Source organism: Triticum dicoccoides, chromosome 6B (genome assembly GCF_002162155.2).
Source record: "Triticum dicoccoides isolate Atlit2015 ecotype Zavitan chromosome 6B, WEW_v2.0, whole genome shotgun sequence".
Lineage (NCBI taxonomy): Eukaryota > Viridiplantae > Streptophyta > Magnoliopsida > Poales > Poaceae > Triticum > Triticum dicoccoides.
In genome coordinates, this window is record NC_041391.1 from 526,810,481 (window position 1) to 526,827,835 (window position 17,355).

Here is a 17,355-nt window from a genome sequence, read left to right on the forward strand (position 1 = left end):
AAACTACTTTGCTACTAAATACTTTGCTGCAGATACTAAGTTATCCAGGTGTGGTTGAATTGACAACTCAACTGCTAATACTCAAGAATATTCTTTGGCTCCCCTTGTGTCGAATCAATAAATTTGGGTTGAATACTTTACCCTCGAAAGCTGTTGCGATCCCCTACACTTGTGGGTTATCAAGACTAATTCCTGGCGCCGTTACGAGGGAGCATAGCTTTATTCTCTGAGTCACTTGGGATTTATATCTGTTGATCACTATGAAGAACTTGGAAGACGCTAAAACCAAGATCTATCCCTCAACTATGAGGGGAGGTAAGGAACTGCCATCTAGCTCTGCACTAGATTCTCCTTCTGTTATGAGTAAGTTTGCGACACCTAAACCTGCTACTGCTATGAATTCTGATATGTTGCATGTTATTGATGATGCCACTTTTGCTATGCACGATACTTATGATGAAACTACTTCTGTGCGTGATACTACTTTGCCATTAGGTGAATTTCTTGATGAACAACTTGCTAGGGCTAGAGAGAATGAAATTATTGAAGATGCTATTAATGATGATAGTGATGATGAAAATTCTCCCAATGATTATGAATTGCCTGTTTTTTCGGAGGGTTATGTTATGAATGAAGAAGCTGCTAGAGCTATCTTTGCTTGCAATGGTAGATATGATCTTAAGAAATTATTAGCTAAATGGAAGCAGCATTCTCTTAATGCTAGAATGAAACCTAACCCTGCTTTTGCTACTTGACCTATCTATGTTACTGATAAGGATTATGAATTCTCTGTTTGTCCTGAAATAATCACTTTGGTAGAATCTGATCCTTTTTGTTGCCTTAAATCTGAAACTGTTGTGACACATCTTACCAAGTTGAATGATATAGCCACCCTATTTACTCATGATGATAAATCTCGCTACTATTATATCCTTAAGATATTTTCGTTCTCATTAAAGGGTGATGCTAAGACTTGGTATAATTCTCTTGCTCCTGGTTGTGTGCGTAGTCCCCAATATATGATTTATTACTTCTCTGCTAAATATTTCCCTGCCCATAAGAAACAAGCTGCCTTGCGGGAATTATATAATTTTGTGCAAATCAAAGAAGAGAGTCTCCCACAAGCTTGGGGGAGGCTTCTCCGATTACTAAATGCTTTGCCTGATCATCCTCTCAAGAAAAATGAAATACTTGATATCTTTTATAATGGACTAACTGATGCTTCCAAGGACTACTTGGATAGTTGTGCTGGTTGTGTTTTCAGGGAAAGAACAGTCGATAAAGCTGAATTACTATTGAATAATATGTTGACTAATGAAAATAATTGGACTCTTCCTGAGCCAATTCCTGAGGCAATTCGTGAACCAGTTGAGCCAACTCCTGAGCCTATTCCTAAACCCACTCCGAAGAAGAGAGGTGTTTTGTTTCTGAGTCCCGAAGGTATGCAAGAGGCAAAGAAATCAATGAAAGAAAAAGGTATTAAAGCTGAAGACGTTAAGAATTTACCTCCTATTGAAGAAATACATGGTCTTAATATACCGCCTATTGAAGAACCACATTTTCTTGATAACCCGACACAGGTAGTAAAGGTAAATTCTCTCTATAGATATGATAAAGTTGAAATCCCCTCTACTAAATTTCATAGCCCATGCTTAGATGAATTTGATGACTTTATGGCTAGACAAGAAAGTTTTAATGCTTATGTTGGTAGAGAGTTAAAGAATAATGCTTTCGAGATAGGACGCGTAAGTGATAATATGGCTAGAGTTAAAGGTGAACTTAAACTCATTAGCAAATATGCGTCTATGGTTGCCACTCAAGCTGAGCAAGTACTTAAAGCTCAAAATGATTTGCTTGATGAATTAAATAATAAAAATGACTTTGCTGTTAGAGTGGCTACTAGAACTGGTAGAATGACTCAGGAACCTCTGTATCCTAATGGCCATCCTAAGAGAATCGAGCAAGATTCTCAAAGAAATAATTTAGAAGCACCTAGTTCTACCAAAAAGAAGAAAAAGAAAGACGATAGGACTTTGCATGCTTCTGGTGAACCTACTGTAGACAGACCTGAGAATCCCAATGATATTTCTATTTCTGATGCTGAAACACAATCAGGTGATGAACATGAACCTAGTGATAATGTTAATGATAATTTTCTTGCTGATGCTCAACCTAGCAAAAAGAATGAAGTAGAGATTGAACCTGCAGTTGATCTTGATAACCCACAATCAAAGAATCAACGTTATGATAAGAGAGATTTTGTTGCTAGGAAGCACGGTAGAGAAAGAGCACCCTGGGTTCAGAAACCCATGCCCTTTCCTCCTAAACCATCCAAGACAAATGATGATGAGGATTTTGAGCGCTTTGCTGAAATGATTAGACCTATCTTCTTACGTATGTGCTTAACTGATATGCTTAAAGTAAACCCTTATGCTAAATATATGAAGGATATCATTACAAATAAAAGAAAGATACCGGAAGCTGAAATTTCCACCATGCTTGCTAATTACACTTTTAAGGGTGGAATACCAAAGAAACTTGGAGATCCGGGGGTACCAACTATACCATGCTCCATTAAAAGAAATTATGTTAGAACTGCTTTATGTGATCTTGGAGCCGGTGTTAGTGTTATATTGTAGACTTGAATTGAATAAGTTGACACCTACTGAAATATCTTTGCAAATGGCTGATAAATCAACTGCCATACCTGTCGGTATTTGTGAGGATGTGCCTGTTGTAGTTGCAGATGTCACTATCTTAATGGACTTTGTTATTCTTGATATTCCCGAGGACGATAGTATGTCGATTATCCTTGGTAGACCCTTTTTGAATACTGCAGGGGCTGTTATTGATTGCAACAAAGGAAATGTCACTTTTCGTGTTAATGGTAATGAGCATACGGTACACTTTCCGAGGAAACAATCTCAAATTCATAGTATCAATTCTATTGGAAAAGTTCCAACTATTATTATTGGAGGTTTTGAATTTCCTCTCTTTACTGTCAAGAAAAAATATGATATTCTTATTATTGGGGATGTTCATATCCCCGTTGAGGTAACTTAGTGTTATTCGAAATTTCTCTGGTTCCGTGTTATTCAGAATGAGTTTGTTAACAAGACTTTATCAACCTTGTTAGTGGATTCATTTTGATGATCACGAGATGGATCAAACTAGAAGGCACAACCTTCTGTACCCTCTTTTTATTTCCTATTATGTAGAATGAATAAAGAAAAAATAGTATTATCTGTCTGTTTTCTGATTTATCCGTGCAATAAAAAATATCCCGAAAATAAAAGTGCTCCAAATGCCCTGCAAAATTTAGTATGCTTTTTATGGAATATTTGAGGATTTTAGGCACTGAAACAACTGCAGGAGTGGCAAGCACCAGGCCACGAGAGTGGAGGGCGCCCCCAACCCACCTGGGTGTGCCCCCCTCTACTTATGCATGTACGTCTCCAACGTATCTATAATTTTTGATTGCTCCATGCTACTTTATCTACTGTTTTGGACTATATTGGGGTTTATTTTCCACTTTTATATTATTTTTGGGACTAACCTATTAACCAGAGGCCCAGCCAAGAATTGCTGTTTTTTTGCCTATTTCAGTATTTCGAAGAAACGGAATATCAAACGGAGTCCAAACGGAATGAAACCTTGGGGAACGTGATTTTCTCACCGAACGTGATCCAGGAGACTTGGACCCTGCTCCAAGGAACAAAAGAGGGGGTCACGAGGGCGGAGGGCGCGCCCCCCTGGGCGCGCCCCATACCTCGTGGGCCCCCTACTACTCCACCGACGTACTCCTTCCTCCTATATATACCTATGTATCCCCGAACGATCAGAAGAGGAGCCAAAAACCTAATTCCACCGCCGCAACCTTCTATATCCACGAGATCCCATCTTGGGGCCTGTTATGGAGCTCCGCCGGAGGGGGCATCCACCACGGAGGGCTTCTACATCAACACCATAGCCCCTCCGATGAAGTGTGAGTAGATTACTTCAGACCTTCGGGTCCATAGCTAGTAGCTAGATGGCTTCTTCTCTCTTTTTGTATCTCAATAAAATGGTCTCCCCCTCTCTCGTGGAGATCTATTTGATGTAATCTTCTTTTTGCGGTGTGTTTGTTGAGACCAATGAATTGTGGGTTTATGATCCAGTATTATCTATGGAAAATATTTGAATCTTCTCTGAGTTCTTTTATGTATGATTGAGTTATCTTTGCAAGTCTCTTCGAATTATCCTTTTTGGTTTGGCCAACTAGATTGGTAGTTCTTGCAATGGGAGAAGTGCTTAGCTTTGGGTTCAATCTTGCGGTGTCCTTACCCAGTGACAGAAAGGGTTGCAAGGCACGTATTGTGTTGTTGCCATCGAGGATAACAAGATGGGCTTTTTTTATCATATTGCATGAATTTATCCCTCTACATCATGTCATCTTTCTTAAGGCGTTACTCTGTTTTTAACTTAATACTCTAGATGCATGCTCAATAGCGGTCGATGAGTGGAGTAATAGTAGTAGATGCAGAATCGTTTCGATCTACTTGCCTTGGACGTGATGCCTATATACATGATCATTACCTAGATATCCTCATAACTATGCTCAGTTCTGTCAATTGCTCAACAGTAATTTGTTCACCCACCATAGAATATCTACGCTCTTGAGAGAAGCCACTAGTGAAACCTATGCCCCCCGGGTCTATTCTCATCATATCAATCTCTATCACTTTATTTACTTGCTTTGTTTTTACTTTGCCTTTTACTTTTCACTTTGCATCTATCTATCAAAAATACCAAAAATATTATTTATCATCTCTATCAGATCTCACCCTCGTAAGTGACCGTGAAGGGATTGACAACCCCTAATCACGTTGGTTGTGAGTAACTATCATTTTGTGTAGGTACGAAGGACTTGTGCGTGGTCTCCTATTGGATTGATACCTTGGTTCTCAAAAACTGAGGGAAATACTTACGCTACTTTACTGCATCATCCTCTCCTCTTCGGGGAAATCCAAAGCAGTGCTCAATAGGTAGCAAGAAGAATTTCTGGCGCCGTTGCCGGGGAGGCTCACACAAGCAAGTCGACCATACCAAGTACCCATCGCAATCCCTATCTCTCGCATTACATTATTTGCCTCTCGTTTTCCTCTCCCCCACTTCACCCTTGCCGTTTTATTTGCCCTCTCTTTCTCAATCTCCTTCTCTCTTTCCTGTTTGCCTTTTTCTCATTTCCTTTCTATTTGCTTGTGTGTTGGATTACTTGTTGCCATGGCGCAAGATAATACCAAATTGTGTGATTTCTCGAATACCAATAATAATGATTTCCTTAGTACTCCGATTGCTACTCTTTATAATGATGATTCTTGTGAAATCAATACTGCTTTGCTGAATATTGTTATGAAAGATCAATTTGCCGGCCTTCCTAGTGAAGATGCCGCTACTCATCTAAACAATTTTGTTGATTTGTGTGATATGCAAAAGAAGAAAGATATGGATAACAATATTTTCAAGTTTAAGTTATTTCCGTTTTCACTTAGAGATCATGCTAAAGTTTGGTTTTCATCTTTGCCTAAAAATAGTATTGATTCTTGGAACAAGTGTAAAGATGCTTTTATCTCTAAGTATTTTCCTCCCGCTAAGATCATCGCTCTTAGGAACGATATCATGAATTTTAAACAACTTGATCATGAGCATGTTGCCCAATCTTGGGAAAGAATGAAATTGATGCTTCACAATTACCCTACTCATGGTTTGAATTTATGGATGATCATACAAATTTTTTATGCCGGCTTGAATTTTGCTTCTAGAAATCTTTTAGATTCGGCCGCGGGAGGCACGTTTATGGAAACTACGTTAGGAGATGCTACCAAATTGCTTGATAATATTATGGCTAATTATTCTCAATGGCACACCGAAAGATCTTCTAGTAAAAAAGTGGATGCTATAGAAGAAATCATTGTTTTGAGTGAAAAGATGGATGAACTTATGAAGATGTTTGGTCCTAAAAATACTCCTCTTGATCCCAATGATATGCCTTTGTCTACTTTGCTTGAGAATAATAATGAATCTACGGATGTGAATTTTGTTGGTAGGAATAGTTTTGGAAACAACGCGTATAGAGGGAATTTTAATCCTAGGCCTTATCCTAGTAATCCTTCTAATAATTATGGAAATTCCTACAACAACTCTTATGGAAATTTGCCCTCTGAATTTGAGAGTAGTGTTAAAGAGTTTATGAATTCACAAAAGAATTTTAATGCTTTGCTTGAAGAGAAATTGCTTAAAGTTGATGATTTGGCTAGGAACGTTGATAGAATTTCTCTTGAAATTGATTATTTAAAGCTTATATCTATTCCTCCTAAGCATGATATCAATGAGTCTCTCAAAGCCATGAGAATTTCCATTGATGAGTGCAAAGAAAGAACCACTAAGATGCGTGCTTCCAAAGATGCCTTTATTAAAGCGTGTTCTTCCAATTCTTATGAAAATCAAGATGAAGATCTTAAGGTTATTGATGTGTCCCCCATTAAATCTTTGTTTTGCAAATCTTTATGAAACTGAATATGATCTTCCTTTACCTAGAAGGCGTTCTAAGAATTCAGAGTTTCTAGATCTTGATGATGAAATTGATGAAAGTGGGATTGAAATAAATAAAAACCGAGATGTTGCTAAACCCACTATTTTGGATCTCAAGGAATTTAATTATGAAAATTTCTCTTTGATTGGTTGTATTTCCTTGTTGCAATCCGTGCTAGATTCTCCTCATGCTTATAGTCAAAATAAGGCCTTTACCGAACACATTGTTGATGCCTTGATGCAATCTTATGAAGAAAAACTTGAGTTGAAAGTTTCTATCCCTAGAAAACTCTGTGATGAGTGGGAAACCACTATTAAAATTAAAATTAAAGATTACTAGTTTCATGCTTTGTGTGATTTGGGCGCTAGTGTCTCTACTATTCCCAAAACTTTGTGTGATTTGCTAGATTTCCATGATTTTGATGATTGCTCTCTAAACTTGCATCTTGCGAATTCCACTATTAAAAAGCCTATGGGAAGAATTAATGATGTTCTTATTGTTGCAAATAGGAATTATGTGCCCGTAGATTTTATTGTTCTTGACATAGATTGCAATCCTTCATGTCATATTATTCTTCGTAGACCTTTCCTTAGAACGATTGGTGCAATTATTGATATGAAGGAAGGGAATATTCAATTCCAATTTCCCTTAAAGAAGGGCATGGAACACTTCCCTAGAAAGAAAATAAAATTACCATATGAATCTATCATGAGAGCCACTTATGGATTGCCTACCAAATATGGCAATACCTAGATCTATCCTTGCTTTTGTACCTAGCTAGGGGCGTTAAACGATAGCGCTTGTTGGAAGGAAAGCCAATTTTATTTTGTGTTTTTTGTTTTTTTCTTCTGTTTAGGAATAAATAATCCATCTAGCTTCTGTTTGGATGTGGTTTTATCTTTTAATTAGTGTTTGTGCCAAGTAGAACCTATAGGATAACCTACGATGATAGTTGATTTGATTCTGCTGAAAAACAGAAACTTTGCGTGCACAAATATAGTTTTGTTAAGTCACAGAAACGTGCTTTTGCGTTGATCCTTTTTGCTTCTGCTCAATAAACAAATTTTCCAGGACTTCCTATTTTGGTAGAATTTTTAGAGTTCCAGAAGTTTGCGTTAGTTACAGATTGCTACAGACTGTTCTGTTTTTGACGGATTCTGTTTTACGTATGTTGTTTGCTTATTTTGATGAATCTATGACTAGTAAAATAGTTTATAATCCATAGAAAAGTTGGAATACAGTAGCTTAACACCAATATAAATAAAGAATGAGTTTATTACAGTATCTTGAAGTAGTCTTTTGTTTTCTTTCTCTAACGGAGCTCACAAGATTTCTATCGAGTTTTGTGTTGTGAAGTTTTCAAGTTTTGGGTGAATTCTTTTGATGGATTATGGAACAAGGAGTAGCTTGGGGATGCCCATGGCACCCCCAGGATAATCCAAGGACACCAAAAAGTCAAAGCTTGGGGATGCCCCGGAAGGCATCCCCTCTTTCGTCCACTTCCATCGGTAATTTACTTGGAGCTATACTTTTATTCACCACATGATATGTATTTTGCTTGGAGCGTCTTGTATTATTTGCGTCTTTGCTTGTTAGTCTACCACAATCATCCTTGCTATACACACCTTTTGAGGGAGCCATACATGAATTGGAATTTGTTAGAATACTCTATGTGCTTCACTTATATCTTTTGAGCTTGATAGTTTTGCTCATAGTGCTTCACTTATATCTTTTGAGCGTGATAATTTTTGCTCTAGTGCTTCACTTATATCTTTTAGAGCACGGTGGTGGATTTGTTTTAAAGAAACTATTGATCTCTCATGCTTCACTTATATTATTTCGAGAGTCATTAATAGCATGGTGATTTGCTTAATGTTAATATACTTGGTATTCAAGATATGTGAAACTTTCTTTTGAGTGAATTGAATAATAAGATAAGTTTGATGCTTGATAATTGTTTTGAGATATGGAGGTGATAATATCAAAGTCATGCTAGTTGGGTGATTATGAATTCAAAGAATGCTTGTGTTGAAGTTTGCAAGTCCCGTAGCATGCACGTATGGTTAAAGTTGTGTAACAAATTTGAAATATGAAGTGTACCTGGCTTGTGCATCCTTATGAATGAAGGTCGGGGGCGCGCGATGGTTAACTCCTACCAACCTCCCCCCTAGGAGCATGCGCGTAGTACTTGATTTTTGATCACTTCTAAATTTTTGCAACAAGTATATGAGTTCTTTTGACTAATGTTGAGTCCATGGATTATACGCACTCTCACCTTTCCACCTTTGCTAGCCTCTTCGGTACCGTGCATTGCCCTTTCTCACCTTGAGAGTTGGTGCAAACTTCGCCGGTGCATCCAAACCCCGTGATATGATATGCTCTATCACACATAAACCTCCTTATATCTTCCTCAAAATAGCCACCATACCTACCTATCATGGCATTTCTATAGCCATTCCGAGAGATATTGCCATGCAACTTCCATCATCATCATCATGACATACATTACTTTTGTCATATTGCCATTGCATGATCATGTAGTTGACATCGTATTTGTGGCAAAGCCACCATGCATTATTTTTCATACATGTCACTCTTGATTCATTGCACCATCCCGGTACACCGCCGGAGGCATTCATATAGAGTCATATCTTGTTCTAAGTTTCGAGTTGTAATCCTTATGCTGTAATCAATAGAAGTGTGATGATCAGCATTATTAGAGCATTGCCCAAAAAGAAAAAAAAGAAAGTTCAAAAGAAAAAAAAGAAAGGCCCAAAAAAGAAAAAAAAGGAAAAAGGGGGCAATGCTACTATCTCTTTTTCCACACTTGTGCTTCAAAGTAGCACCTTGTTCCTCATGTAGTGAGTCTCATATATTGTGCTTCAAAGTAGCACCTTGTTCTTCATGTAGTGAGTCTCATAAACTTGTCCTTTTCATACTAGTGGGAATTTTTCATTATAGAACTTGGCTTGTATATTCCTACGATGGGCTTCCTATAATGCCCTAGGTCTTCATGAGCAAGCGAGTTGGATGCATCACTAGTTTTCTTTTGTTGAGCATTCATAGCTCTAGTGCATCCGTTGCATGGCAATCCCTACTCCTCATGTTGACATCAATTGATGGGCATCTCCATAGCCTGTTGATTAGCCTCGTCAATGTGAGACTATCTCCTTTTTTGTCTTCTCCACATAATCCCCATCATCATATTCTATTCCACCCATAGTGCTATATCCATGGCTCGCGCTCATGTATTGCGCGAAGGTTGAAAAAGTTTGAGATTATTTGAGTATGAAACAATTGCTTGGCTTGTCATCAGGGGTATATAAGTTGGGAACATCTTTGTGTGACGAAAATGAAGCATAGCCTAACTATATGATTTTGTACGGATGAACTTTCTTTTGCCATGCTATTTTGAGAAGACATGATTACTTTGATTAGTATGCTTGAACTATTATTATTTTTGTGTCAATATGAACTTTTGTATCAAATCTTTCGGATATGAATATTCATATCACAATTAAGAAGATTTACATTGAAATTGTGCCAAAGTATCACTCCGCATCAAACATTCTTTTTTATCATTTACCTACTCGAGGACGAGCAGGAATTAAGCTTGGGGATGCCTGATATGTCTCCAACGTATCTATAATTTTTGATTGCTCCATGCTACTTTATCTACTATTTTGGACTATATTGGGCTTTATTTTTCACTTTTATATTATTTTTGGGACTAACCTATTAACCGGAGGCCCAGCCCAGAATTGCTATTTTTTGCCTATTTCAGTATTTTGAAGAAACGGAATATCAAACGGAGTCCAAACGGAATGAAACCTTCGGGAACGTGATTTTCTCATGGAACGTGATCCAAGAGACTTGGACCCCGCAACAAGGAACAAAAGAGGCAGTCACAAGGGTGGAGGGCGCCCCCCTGGGCGCGCCCCTACCTCATGGGCCCCCTGCTACTCCACCGACATACTCCTTCCTCCTATATATACCTACATGTCCCCGAACAATCAGAAGAGGAGCCAAAAACCTAATTCCACCGCCGCAACCTTCTGTATCCACGAGATCACATCTTCGGGCCTGTTCCGGAGCTCCGCCGGAGGGGGCATCCACCACGGAGGGCTTCTACATCAACACCATAGCCCCTCCGATGAAGTGTGAGTAGTTTACTTCAGACCTTCGGGTCCATAGCTAGTAGCTAGATGGCTTCTTCTCTCTTTTTGGATCTCAATACAATGTTCTCCCCCTCTCTCATGGAGATCTATTCGATGTAATCTTCTTTTTGCGGTGTGTTTGTTGAGACCGATGAATTGTGGGTTTATGATCCAGTATTATCTATGGAAAATATTTGAATCTTCTCTGAATTCTTTTATGTATGATTGAGTTATCTTTGCAAGTCTCTTCGAATTATCCTTTTTGGTATGGCCAACTAGATTGGTAGTTCTTGCAATGGGAGAAGTGCTTAGCTTTGGGTTCAATCTTGCGGTGTCCTTACCGAGTGACAGAAAGGGTTGCAAGGCATGTATTGTATTGTTGCCATCGAGGATAACAAGATGGGGTTTTATCATATTGCATGAATTTATCCCTCTAAATCATGTCATCTTGCTTAAGGCGTTACTCTGTTTTTAACTTAATACTCTAGATGCATGCTGGATAGCGGTCGATGAGTGGAGTAATAGTTGTAGATGCAGAATCGTTTCGATCTACTTGTCTTGGATGTGATGCCTATATACATGATCGTTACCTAGATATGCTCATAACTATGCTCAATTCTGTCAATTGCTCAACGGTAATTTGTTCACCCACTGTAGAATATCTATGCTCTTGAGAGAAGCCACTAGTGAAACCTATGGCCCCGGGTCTATTCTCATCATATCAATCTCTATCGCTTTATTTACTTGCTTTGTTTTTACTCTGCCTTTTACTTTTCACTTTGCATCTATCTATCAAAAATACCAAAAATATTATTTATCATCTCTATCATATCTCACCCTCGTAAGTGACCGTGAAGGGATTGACAACCCCTAATCGCGTTGGTTGCGAGTAGCTATCATTCTGTGTAGGTACGAGGGACTTGTGCATGGTCTCCTACTGGATTGATACCTTGGTTCTCAAAAACTGAGGGAAATACTTACGCTACTTTACTGCATCATACTCTCCTCTTCGGGGAAATCCAACGCAGTGCTCAAGAGGTAGCAATGCCAGCACCCACACACTTCATCTTCTACCCAAAAAAATCCCCATCCAGCTCAAGCACGAGTTCTAGCTCATTTTGCTGCGATTTTCGATCTCCTTGCTCAAAGCTCCATTCACAAAACTGCTTTGGGAGATTGTTTCTTTGTATGTGACTCCTCCATTGATCCAAATAGTTTTTGTTCTAGTGCTTTATTCATTGCAAATTTTTGCTGCATAGGTGACCATGTTCTTGAGCTTGCATGTTAAATTTATGAGGTCCCAAGCATTTCTAATGCATGATATAAGCTCTAGGCACTTGTAGGAGTAGTTGCTACCATTCTTGTTAAGTTTTATTCACTTTTATTTTGAAGTTACTAAAATTCCAGAAATTTTTCAGAAAAAGAATTATGTCTAGGAGAATGCACCAAGGTGGTTCCTCGGTAAAGAAAGGACCCAGGATTGCTATGCGTGAGCAAGATGTTGAATTACCGAAGGAGGCGGATGTACGAGCTTGTGAGTGGCCATCCGATGATTTTATGTTTGAAGCAGGCTTTAAGGAGGAATTTGACGCATATGTGCGTAATGCTGAGCTGGAGGACTTCTTACAAGATAAGTGTCCTCAGTACTATCAATTGACTGATTCCTCTATGCGGAGGTTTAAATATAACTATACGCGTAATTCTCCTATTGTCCTATTTGATATTTATGATACATCTTACACCATGGACTTAGAGGATTTTACAACTGCTTGCAAACTTCTGTAGTGGGGTAATATTAATGATCCCCATAAATCTGAATTTAGATATTTCCTTTCTAGTATTACTATGGGAGAATCCAGGGACATAACACAAGCTACCATAGGGAGCATTCATTTTCCTTCTATACATTATTTTGCTCTCTTCATTGGTACATGCATTAACGGTAAAGATGAAGCATGTCATACGTGTGTCCCTGATCTTTGTGTCCTCAAGAGTGCTGTGTTGGGTTATAAAGGTTATAACTTGGGGGCAATAGTTGCACGTAGGTTGCAGAATAATGGTAGAGCTGGAGATTTATTTGGAGGAATTTATGCAACCCGTGTGGCTAGTTATCTTGGAATAGCTCCACGAGAGGGGGATGTGATGATACCTCCTGCTTATTTAGATTATGACGCTATGGTCAACCATAATTTTCTTAGGAGGAATGAACCATTCCTCCATTATTGACTAATCTATAACAGATGCAATGTCGTCCATGTTACTCTTCCTGCTCCTCTCCTTTTTGATTATCAGGCAAAAGGAAGATATGTTGTTACCAGGGAGGAAGCAGCTGAATACGAGGGGAGAGCGGAGGCAGCTCGCCAACATGCCGCAGCTCAGGAGGCGGTTTCCACTGCATCTCAGTACGACCTCAGTTACAACTACGAATATCAGCCAGGCTATCCTTGGCATTAGACCAACTTAGGCCAAAATCCTAAGCTTGGGGGAGTACGTATTTCTCACCGACTTTACATTCATGTTCACACACTAGTCGTCGGTGCTCATACTCTTTCATTGTATTATCCATGTTAGTTTAAATTTCTTTTTCTAGTTTTCTTCTTGTGTGTTTGATAAACCTTAAGAAAAACCAAAAAAAAAATAGTTAGTTTAACTTCCATGCTTGTAGTAGAATTAAAATGAAAACACAAAAAGATTTCTCGTTCTTCTTTTTACTTGTTGGGAGCTTTCCCGTGTAAATAGTTTTCTTTTCTTTTCTTTGGGGGTCGAGAAGACCATATTGAAAATTCTTAGTGGCTCTTGTATGCATGATTGTTTATTTAACTTAGAGCCCATATTATCTTGTCTTCTCTTTTGAGTTGAATGCTTGCAGATTCCAGCTTATTCCAACGCACGTGCACTATTATTAATATACACATCATTCGACCGTGCAAGTGAAAGGCAATAATGATGATATATGATGGACTAATTGAGATGAGAAAAGCTGGTATGAACTCGACCTCTCTTGTTTTTGTAAATATGATGAGTTCATCGTTCCTGATTCAGCTTATTATGAAGTAAACATATTTGCAATGACATTTAGAGATTATAGTTGCTTGTGCCAGGCTTGATTAGCTATGAGTTATAATGTTTTACCTTGCGTGCCAACATGCTATTAGAATGATTATGATGTGGTATGATGGGATGGTATCCTCCTTTGAATAAATTGAGTGACTCGACTTGGAACATGTTCACGCATGTAGTTGAAACAAATCAACATAGCCTTCATGATATTTATGTTCATGGTAAATTATATCCTACTCATGCTTGTACTCGGTGTGAATTAATTTTAATTCATGTTCATGACTGTTGTCTCTCTCGCAGTTGGTCGCTTCCCAGTCTTTTGCTAGCCTTCACCTGTACTAAGCGGGAATACTGCTTGTGCATCCAAACTCCTGAAACCCCAAAGTTGTTCCATATGAGTCCACCATACCTTCCTATATGCGGTATTTACCTGCCGTTCCAAGTAAATTTGTATGTTCCAAACTCCAAACCTTCAAATGAAATTCTGTTTTGTATGCTCAAGCAGCTCATGTTTCAACTAGGGCTGCCTATATCTTCCATGCTAGGTGGGTTATTCTCAAGAGGAGTGGACTTCGCTCATTCACGAGAAAGGGCCGGTAACCATGATCCAAATAGATCAAAGCAAATCAAAATAATTAAATAAAACTCCCCCAGGGCTATTGTTAGTTGGAGGCACTCGTTGTTTCGAGCAAGCCATGGATTGATGCTTGTTGGTGGTTGGGGGAGTATAAACCTTTACCATTCTGTTTGGGAACTGCCTATAATGCATGTAGTATGGAAGATACAACCATCTCATAGTTGTTGCGTTGACAGCGAAAGTATGCTGCTCAAAATGTTATTCAATCTCTATTTTAAAATCGAGCTCTAGCATCTCTACAAATCCCTGCTTCCCTCTGCGAAGGGCTTATCTATTTACTTTTATGTTGAGTCATCACCCTCTTATTAAAAAGCACTCGCTGGAGAGCACACTGTCATTTGCATTCATTATTATTAGTTTATATTGGGTATGACTTTACTGGATCTCTTTTACCATGAATTACAATGTTTAGTCAGTCCTTGATCTTTAAAGGTGCTCTGCATTTATGTTTTGCGGTCTCAGAAAGGGCTAGCGAGATACCATTTTGTTATATCATGTTATGATTGTTTTGAGAAAGTGTTGTCATCCGAGTTTTATTATTATGGCTTGCTAGCTGATTATGCTATTGATATGAGTAATTGTGAGACCTAAGAGTTATTGTGAGTATGGTTAGTTCATAATATTGCTGAAACTTGAATGATGGCTTTGCATGTTTACAACAACAAGAGCAAACAGAGTTTGTAAAAGTTTTTCTTTATCACTTTCTGTTTATCAACTGAATTTCTTGAGGACAAGAAAAGGTTTAAGCTTGGTGGAGTTGATACGTCTCCAACGTATCTACTTTTCCAAACACTTTTGCCCTTGTTTTGGACTCTAACTTGCAAGATTTGAATGAAACTAACCCAGAATGACGCTGTTTTCAGCAGAACTGCTATGATGTTGTTTCATGTGTAGAAAACAAAAGTTCCCAGAATGTCCTGAAAATCCTCGGAGGCACGTTTTGGAAAATATAAAAAGTAGTGGAGAAAGAATCAAGACCAGGGGGCCCACACACCCTGTCCACGAGGGTGGGGGGCGCGCCCCCTGTCTCGTGGCCCCCCTGAGGCTCCACCGACCTCAACTCCAACTCCATATATTCCATCTCGCGGAGAAAAAAATCAGAGAGAAAGTTTCATCGCGTTTTATGATACGGAGCCGCCGCCAAGCCCTAATCTCTCTCGGGAGGGCTGATCGGGAGTCCGTTCGGGGCTCCGGAGAGGGGGATTCGTCGCCGTCGTCATCATCAACCATCCTCCATCACCAATTTCATGATGCTCACCGCCGTGCGTGAGTAATTCCATCGTAGGCTTGCTGGACGGTGATGGGTTAGATGAGATTTATCATGTAATCAAGTTAGTTTTGTTAGGGTTTGATCCCTAGTATCCACTATGTTCTGAGATTGATGTTGCTATGACTTTGCTATGCTTAATGCTTGTCACTAGGCCCCGAGTGCCATGATTTCAGATCTGAACCAATTATGTTTTCATGAATATATGTGTGTTCTTGATCCTATCCTGCAAGTCTATAGTCACCTATTATGTGTTATGATCCGACAACCCCGAAGTGACAATAATCGGGATACTTCTCGGTGATGACCGTAGTTTGAGGAGATCATGTATTCACTATGTGCTAATGCTTTGTTCCGATTCTCTATTAAAAGGAGGCCTTAATATCCCTTAGTTTCCGCTAGGACCGTGCTGCCATGGGAGGGTAGGACAAAAGATGTCATGCAAGTTCTTTTCCATAAGCACGTATGACTATTTACGGAATACATGCCTACATTACATCGATGAATTGCAGCTAGTTCTGTGTCACCCTATGTTATAGATATTACATAAGGAATCACATCCGACATAATTATCCATCACTGATCCATTGCCTACGAGCTTTTCACATCTTGTGCTTCGCTTATTTACTTTTCCGTTGCTCTGGTTACAATCACTACAAAACCCAAAAACATTACTTTTGCCACTGTTACCTTTATTATCATACTACTTTGCTACTAAATACTTTGCTGCAGATACTAAGTTATCCAGGTGTGGTTGAATTGACAACTCAACTGCTAATACTCAAGAATATTCTTTGGCTCCCCTTGTGTCGAATCAATAAATTTGGGTTGAATACTTTACCCTCGAAAGCTGTTGCGATCCCCTACACTTGTGGGTTATCACGCCTCCACATGGTACCCGAGCTCCTAACTCGTGACCCTGGCTAGGTCTAAGGCCCTCCCAAGGAGAGCCCCCGAGCCCAGCCTGAGACGGGCACCGGGCGCGCCTTCCTATGTGATGGGTGAAGGTGCCGCGTCCGGGGACGCGAGGCTCAGCCCAACGTCCTCGAGTGATGCTCCTTAATGAGACCCTTGTCCCAGCTGCAGCTTCTTCATCTTGGGGGCGACCTCAGGAGGGAGGACGCCACCCTCGTCTTCAGGATTCTCGACCGCTGGAGCCTGGAAGGCGCGCTCGAGGGAGCACACTACATCCTTCTCTTGGCACACGACAGTGATGACGCCGCCACTTCCTGGCATCTTGAGAATGTTGCAGCCGTGGTGCATAGATGCCATGAACTTGGCCAGTGCTGGGTACCCTAGGATGGCGTTGTAGGGCAGGCGGATGTCGGTGACGTCGAAGTCGATGAGCTCAGTGTGGTAGTTGTTGCGCTCGCCGAGTCGGGTGTGTAGAACCATCGGCCACTCCTGAAAATGGCTTGGTTGGGTGAAGCTGGTTGTATGGAGAGCCTGTCAAATGTCTGAACAGACAGAACATTGAGCCCTGCTCCGCCATCAATGAGAGTCTTGGTGACGACCACATTGCAGATGACGGGGGAGCAGAGCATGGGGAGCGCGCCAGCGGTGGCCGCGCACTTGAGCTGGTCTAAGGAGTTGAAGGTGATGGCGCACTTGGACCACCTGAGAGGGTGAGCTTCTTCGGGCTTGGGGAGTGCCTCGTTCACCT